We start from the raw sequence: 8840 nt of genomic DNA on the forward strand, positions 1-8840 counted from the left end.
AACACTGTGATCTTAGGTTGCTTCATTCTCTGGTCCTCATTATATTACCCTGGTTAATAACTCCTGTCTTGTAGTAGTCTTGAGAAAACGTAAAAGAATATATAAAGGATCTGGTATATACTCATCATCTAAATCTTGCCTTTTATTACTTTAAACAGTTCAACCTCTGTCTATATCTTCTCTCAGCTGCTTTGCAATATTTTTCTATTAAAGTGTAAATGCAATTAAGATATATATTTAGAAGTTGGTGGCCCCTTGCTCAGAGAAGCGTGAGCATGTACTGTCTGGTGTTCAGATTTGCAGATCTAAATCTGTGATTTCAGAGTCAGGTAAAATCAGTCACGAGATAGAGCTATTAACTGTAATAACAATTTAGTTATTTGGCAATAACTATAAAATCAATTTACATGGGAAAGGTAACTAGCATCATAAAGTACAGTCATACACTCAGTGAGCTTCTTACTGTTAAGCCTAATGTTACATTAGTGTTCAGAAATTGTACCAGTTAATATACATTTAAGCCAGGATTCAGATAGTTATTATTTTGTTATGTTACTTTAATTTTAAATAAATATATTCTTTATTCACTTAATATGCACCTTGTTTCAAAAATTATGTACAGGGAATTCAAGGATACACAGAAAGCATAGCGTAAAAATGTGTTCAAAAAAAGAAAGAAAACTAAAATGGAGGGAATAAAATGAAGTCAAGACAGAGGCTAGAAAATGTAGTAGGACCCACAAACTGGGTTCCAAAGCACGAAGAGAAACAATTAGTTATCTAATCCATAGTGGATAAACTGAGTCAGTTATTTCTGAGAGTTGTTCTTGGTAGTCAAACTGGAGGGTGCTGTATGTTCCATGAAGTCTAAATGACTTGATTCTATTCTCTTAGCTTTTTCACAAGAAGACATCAAGATTTTAAAAGTCCGGTTATCATATTTTGGGGCAGGAGTAAAAATATAGCAAACATTTCTTGCTTGTTTCTTTAATTTCTAACTGATATAAATCAACATTATGTATTAGCACATAATTTCTATCACACAAATGCTTTGAATTGGTAAACCTTTTCTAAGAGTGTATTCTTTCTGATTATACCATTCTCGTGAGAAATTCTTGTCTTGATTTTACAGATGAGTAAAGCCCCCTAAACATGACTGTATTCTTTTGAATTTTAAATATTTAAATTGTGTGCACTAATTTCTTTGGGTTTTCTATTATAATTATACCATTGAAAAATTACAGAAGCTAGATTTTCTCTAATTTTATAACATCTGAAAGAAATCAGTTTTGGTTTTCTGAAATGAATGAAGCATGATGCTTAACAACATAGTGTCTCAAGATTATATGACACATCAACATTTCTTGAAAAATCCATCTTTTTCCCATAACTTACAATACATTGTAATTTTTATTGTGGACAATGTATAAACTTTGAATAGTGTTGCTAGAAAGAAAAAAAGACAGAAAATTGAAGTCCGTCATACTCATAGGTAGAACAACACCCTTCACGGAATAAGAAAACAATCATTCGAGGGACAATCTCTATTGCAAAAATTGTACCATTTGCTCATGGTTCTTTCCATGATCACAAAATACGCCCCCAACATATAAAATATGAATCTTGTCCTGAGTCATAATGGCTTATGTATGTGTCTCAGAGACCTCTAGGAGCTCCAGAAACAGCGACGCTCAGAAATAAGCTTCTCAAAATGAAAGCAAAGTTACCAAGTCCACAAAAAGACATGGAATACAAAATTGTCACAGGGAACGCAAAATCAGGAAACCTTTGATAATGACAGAAAGGTAAGCTTGGTAGGCAAGGTTAGGAAGATACGGGAGGCCTGCAAAGATAAAATAATTAACAACTGACAGAGCAGGGAAGTGCACAGATTTGAGGAGACTAGAAATTATGAGCTTTGTGTTCACCATTCTTAGTACATACATTTCTAGCAAATGCTAAGAGAAGTTCAATGCATCAAGAAAGAGAAAGCTTAAAGGTTATGCTGTGGAAATTTAGGTACCATTTTTCCTCAAATTTAAAGAATCATTATCATGCACTGTTTTTCATATCATAACTATTGAGAAGTTTCCATTATGTAACCATATCAATTTCAAATATTTCAAAACATAAATTTGAAATTTAGGCTTATTTACAAATTAAGTTATGTTTGATAAACTCTCATTTATTACATGGCAATTATAAGTTTTATTGCTCTTCTACACAAAGGGTAAAAAAAATCATCAATCAAATGATTTAGAGAACAATTAGAGTTACTGAACCAGCAAAATATCTCATATACATAAGAAGGGATTATAAAACCCAAAAACCAATCAGTGAATGAATCAAATACATGTGGTAACCATGAGATCAAACACTAACTGTGTACCCAACATTCTAGCTGCTTTTCTCTCTCTCTTAGCTACCCTGGTCTTACAATTCCCTGATTATGTAGCTACTTTCTACTGTAGATTCAAACTTTTTACTCTGTTTTCCAGAGTAAATATATTGAATACATTGAATCATTTTAACATGAGAGATGTGAAAATAATAGAGATTTTATCAATATCCAGTTTGATTTACAACAAGCTGAAACCACCTATGGAGTAGAGAGCACTTACTAATTCCTCCATTCCATCCTCATGGGCACCTGTATGCAAGGGGTAGGATCCATGAGATAGTGAAGCAAATTCCTAACACGGACACCTATGGAAATTAAGCATAATAGATTGACTGCCATCCAAAAAGTTTCCCTGGGGAAAATAAGCAAATCAAAGCAAAGGAACATCAATAACAACAAAAAGCCACAGCCCCATGAAGTCAATCACAGAGAAATTTTTGACAAGTTGAGAGTGAGTAGAAGACTTTGTAAGGAAAGAGGAAAAGAAATCAAGGAAAACAAAGATATTTTTAGGTTAGCAAGGAAACAGTCAGTGGAATAAAAAGAAAATGGAGGGAGGGAAGTGTCTGCAGGGATTGGGGTATGGGGAGCTCTGCAACACTTAACAAATAGGATTTAACATTTATTAGTCAAATAAATATTGTGGGGGAAGTATGAGAGAAGTACACATAGTAATATCATTGAAAAACATTGATTTACCCTATTAAATTTGAAGAATATGTTTTTCTTCTTAATAATAGTCGATAACTTGATTTTCAAAATCTCATTTCATTTGGACAGTGTAAAGATATCTTCAACTATCTCAATCTAATTGCTTACAGTTGTTCAAAGAAAAAAATCATTGCTGATGAACTGTCCTCGAAAACTGACCACTTACAATAACTTTTATGGCTTTCCGAAACCATGGGTAAAATAAAGCATAAATCAAAGGGTTCCTGGCTGAGTTATAATAAGCACACCAACAGCAAATCTCATAAAGATAGGCAAGAGTTATGAAGCCAAAAAAGGCATCAATAAGTGAGTCAATACTATAAGGTACCCATGAAATCATAAATGCTACCACTGTCACCCCTAGAGTTTTAGCTGATTTCCTCTCTCTCTTGGCCACTCTGGATTTATAACTATCTGATGATGATTCTGTATTGCCACCTGTATTTTCAATCCTTTTAGGCTGTTGTCGAGCCACAAGAAAATATTACTGTAGAGAATGATCGTAACGAGAGTAGGTATAAAGAAGGATAGAAAATCTATCAACACTCAGTTTAGATTTGCAACTGTCTGACAACCTCCTATGCAGTTGAGGGCACTAGCTAATTCTTCTAGCCCATCATCATAGGCACCAGTGTAGAACACGGCACCACTGTATGCAAAGGTCAGGATCCAGGAGATGCTGATGCAAATTCCAGACAAAGACACCATGGACTTGGTAGGATAGAGCAGAAAGTTAGTAACAGCATGTACCTGTCGATGGAGATGAAGCACAAGTAGAAGAGAGAAGAGTAATAAAAAGCCACATCACAGCAGAGTGGAAAGTACAGAAGCTCGGCCCGAAGTACCAGCAGCTCTCCATGGACCTGACCATGCCGAAGGGCATCACCGTGACGCCCACCAGAAAGTCAGCGCAGGCCAGGGAGGAGATGAGAAAGTTGGTTGGAGAGTGCAGCTGCTTGAAATGCAGGACTGAAATCTTCACCAAGAAGTTTCCAAACAGGGCCAACACAGCCCCAAAGCCAAACCGTACACAGAGAACCAGGCGGGGTCCGGGAGAGTATGGCGTTTTCAAACAGGATCCGGTCACATTTTCGTAGCACAGCTCTGCAGCTGCAACTGGGGCCGAGTTGCTTCTCTTGACGCTTCTCTTTACATTGGGAGAATTCGGTCCTTGATTATCACGAGAACTAGGAGATTCTAACTTCAATATTCCTAGGGGAGAAAACATAAATACACCAGGATGACTGAGGAAATTATCAGCTATTAGTACTCATGTTTTCTTCAATTTACCAGTTTTTATTATAAATCTCAAATGTTTAACAAAATATGATCCAACAAAAATTATAGTTACGAGTGTACTGGAGGTTCATTTCAACTACTAATTGTTTCCCTTCAACTGATACAAATTCCTTTTAGTCAAAAATATATGTTTTTATTTTTTACCTCCAAAATCGCTCTTTGCCGCGGGCACTGATCTAGGAAGGAATTATAAGGCTGAAGGATCACGTCTCCTCTGTTTCTGAGTTGTCTGCCTAGGTTCCTGCCTAAAGCATGCAGTCCTTCCTCCTAAGTAGACGCCAACAATGGACAAATTTCTAGATAGAGGTGCGGTAGTGCAATGTGTGAAATGGAAAGATGATTTTTAACAGCCATTACCAAGAAAGTTATTCTACAAAACAGCTCTTTACGTTAAAGTAGGTTAGTTGTTATATTTCTTGGACCAAAGATTTTTTTCTTTTTAGACTTAGCAGTTCCTCTGTTCTCATATTCACAGGACACTTTATTGCGTTTTGGTTAGAGATACAGTAGGGTGCAAGCAGTGAGTGTTAGTACTTGGCTTGTTCTCTCCTGTTATGCATCACGTTTTCGCATCTGCAGTGATTACCAACAAACAGAAAATGGTAACATACATTGAAGACCACTTGAGATTGATGGAATATATCACACCAAAGCATTAAAAAAGAACGTGGTGCTTATACACACAAGCAGGTTTGAGGTGCTGGTAGAAAAGAGGTCGGTTCTCCTCTCAAGACATTTTCACTGATAGAATATTTGCCAGGTGTGTCCTTGAATGTGAGAAAGGGGCAGGAAACCCTCAAACTACACATTGGTTTGTGGTTCCAGGTGATAGAACTTCCTGATCTCAATGCTAAAAGAAGTCAAACAATGAGAAGGAAGCTGTAAAATGGGAACACATTCCTTGATCATTTGCCATCCCTGGAATGCTGGAACATTGCAAAGTAAGGAAAAGCCTTGTTCAGCCTTCCTAAGGAAGGGCTCAGACTCTTCCCACTGCAGAGCTGTGACCTTAGAGATATTTGTGAACTTGCTTTTCAAGGTATAAGAGTGCTGTGGGTATTATTATAAATCCATCTGGCCATATGATTCCTAATCAAGAAATTTCACACTGTGAAACGAACAGTCTTTTAGATTCCTGCTAATATTTTTGAGAGCCTAATTTTGTAGTGTCAGTGCTCATATAGACAAAGGTCCAGACCAGCCTTTTTCAAATTCAGTACTATGAACATTTGAGTTCAGAGAACTTCTTGTTATGAAGATCTGTCCTGTATATCGGCAGGCTTTTAGCAGGATCCCTACTACTAGATGCCAGTAGATGCCAATAAAATCTCCCCAAATGTGAAAACCAAAAATGTGTCTAGACATCGACAAATGTCCTCTGGGCACAAATGGCTCAATAGCCTGCCCCACTGAGAACTATTATTCTAGGCAATAAAAATGTGTCATACAACACTTTTCACTTTTGGTAAAGAAATAACTTTATATCTCCCTCCATTATTCTGAGAATTACTCATTAATGAATTTTTCTATTTAATATATATTGATTGAATGCCAGGAGTTGGATGCAAAGTAAGGAAACAAAGAGTGATCCTTAGCCTCATGAAGCTTTCAATCTTCAGGAGGAGAAAAAACTTTAAACAAGTTCACAGTGAAATGGTTATATGAATACATATTGGAATAGTATTATAAAGGTGAAAGACAGTAGTTCATGATAGTGAAATAAGCATCCAGACAGGAAAGTGTAGACAAAACTTTTTCAATAAAAAGTTTAAGATGAAAATGCTACTTTAATAGTCATAAATTAATGACATAATATACTCCAGGAAAAAATAAATGAGAATGAATGGAACAATAGCTAGGGATTTCAGACTTTTGTCAGCAGATGGAAGCAGTGCAAATAAATATTATGTCGGCAAGAAAGAGAGATAGAGAGTGAAAGACAGAGATGAAAGCCTAGCTTCTCGTGGTCTGGAAGTGGGAGTAGGGTGGGAGGCGTGGAGCTTATTCCAAGAAGAATCCAGACAAATCCTAATCTCAATAAATTCGTTTATAAAACAAAGAGCTAGATATCTTCCTTTTTTTTTTCCCAGCTCTTAGTTTTTTAATGTAAATATTTGGCAATTACCTGTTGATTTCCCAAATTATTTAACCAGCTTTATATTTCTGAAACCCAAGTTTTCTAAGAACCACAGTCCAGACTCGTTAATAATTTTAATAGCAAAGGTGGTATTTTAGCAGGCAAGACTTTTGCCCTTGAAAACAAACCAGGGCAGCATGTGGTCAATTCAAAGCATTTAAGATAGTGCAGTCTGTTCTAATGGAAGCAGATGTCCAAAAAATGAACTATATAGAAAAGCAATATCAATGTCTATTTTGATAAGAAAAAGATCGTCTTGTGTTTTTCTACTTTCTTTCTTTTTACTTTTTCTTTTCTTTTTCTTTTTTTTGCTAAACCTTCAAAACTTATTAGAAGACACTGCATTATTTTATACTGTTTGTTTGAGTTTATTTTATGAAGAAAAACTTGCCATGAACTAGAATGGGACATAAGTTGGAGGCTCTTCCTAAGGCCTCTAAAATTCTTGCACACATATGATGTTTTGTATCTTACTCATAAACCCATCTTGAATAAATGCATTTGCATTAGATAAAGATCAAGATTAGGCAGCAATCGTGTTTCCCCAGGGGTTATTCTAACACCAAGGGCAGGATTTGGAGGCAAACTTTGGTTGTCTTGCATCATCTAAGTTTTCACACCCAAATCAACAGTTGATCCTCAGCTTTCATGTTTTGAACTTTTCTAGGACATTTCTAAAATAAAAGTCCACTAAATAAACCATTTCCCAAATGACTGAGAGTGTGAGACAGTCCTCATTATGACAGAGGTAGGAGAAAGATGTGTTAATGATCTCTATGGTCCTCCCAGTACCCTAACTCAGAAGTCTCTTAACAAGAGCAAGGGGAGAGAAGTGTTGTGTACTCTCATCTCTTTTGATTAGAAGCTCAAGGAAACCAAATACAAAGCGAGGGCAAAGTGCTAAACAAGAAATAAGCAGCAGTTGGTAGTGATAACATACAATCAATGTATGAATATGTATCTAATAACAGTTTCCTCCTTTCTACAAGTTAGTGTATAATTGAGTCAATTATCAATTTGATTCTTACATAATTCATTTGAGTTTAACAATTATTCTTAGATATATGTTAACCACTTATGGAATGCCTTGTGTAGTGTGAGAAATGATATTTTATCATTTCTGCGATCACAGCCTACAAATGAACTCTAACAAATCATTTTCGTCATGCCTTCATGAGATCTCAGGCAGACCTCATAGATGTCCAATCACTCTGAGTGTTAAAAGATTTTCATGATGGTCTACTCCGTTTGAAAACTACAATCTATTTCTAATTGAGTATCCCTATCCTCCCCGTGCCCAGTGCTAAGAGGGATCTAAACTTAAAAAGCCTGGTTTTAGAGAAGTGGCATGTTTGATTTTTCATTCCTTATCCAGTCCACCTTTTCTTCTCTATTCCACTGGGAGAAAAGAGAGACTAGAAGAAAAGGAGTATAATCATTTGATTCCAAATTTGGTCTCCTGCAGCCTTTACTCACTACATCACCTGTGTAGTGAGCCTTCCAATAGTGTCACTCTCATGCAGTGCTTGTCTGGGTTTTTCTGTCTTCTCTGCAGGAGGCATTCAATTCCCTGGTTTCTGTGATCTTTGTGATCAGCACTGTATTGATTTTTCCAACATCTTCCTCAAGTCCTGTGTGATGTGTCACAGACACATCATGTACCCTAAAATGAATGTCCTGCCAGAAAGCCCAGCATGACGGGCTCCACATGACTGTTAGCCCACATGAAACTCATACATCTTTGCACCTGAAACAGTGGCAGTATAGGCTTCTTTCCCTGCAGGCGCATCTATTCTCCACCGTCTCTCCAATTCTATGTGCCTCTGTTCAAAATCAACCCAGGGCAGGTCAGCGAGAAGACTATTAAATAAGCAGATCTAAAGAGGGACTCAAGCTTGAATCATCTTGCCAATACCTTTATTAATACAGTGGTCCCCTAGAAAAAAGTCTGTACTCATACACAGACTCCAAAGAGGTCGACTGCAGTAGCTCACCCACAGTGGAGAACGAGGCAGTGGGCAGGCCCTCCCAGAGTGAGTCACACATGTGCCTCATCGTAGAGCCTACATTTGGGTACCTGCCACATACAGAGAATTGTCTATCAGGCCTATGACCCAACCAGGCACGAGAAAACTCTTGCCCCATTATTAATATTCTCCTTATTCCATACCTGCTCTACCACATGTGGATGAGGTAACAAGCAAAAAAAGAGAATCAAAGGAAGAATATAAAAGCAGGCTTATATTCCTCCCAACCCTAGGTCCCCAAGGCCTAGGCCAGGACAGCACTGAT

The 8840-nt window shown here is 36.9% G+C and overlaps 1 pseudogene; it reads right to left on the reverse strand.

Moving 5' to 3' along the window:
• Positions 1–3239: 3239 nt before the first annotated feature.
• Positions 3240–8603, reverse strand: LOC120614148 (trace amine-associated receptor 6-like; annotated as a pseudogene).
• Positions 8604–8840: the final 237 nt, after the last annotated feature.

Source organism: Pteropus medius, unplaced genomic scaffold, assembly GCF_902729225.1.
Source record: "Pteropus medius unplaced genomic scaffold, Ma_sr-lr_union100, whole genome shotgun sequence".
Lineage (NCBI taxonomy): Eukaryota > Metazoa > Chordata > Mammalia > Chiroptera > Pteropodidae > Pteropus > Pteropus medius.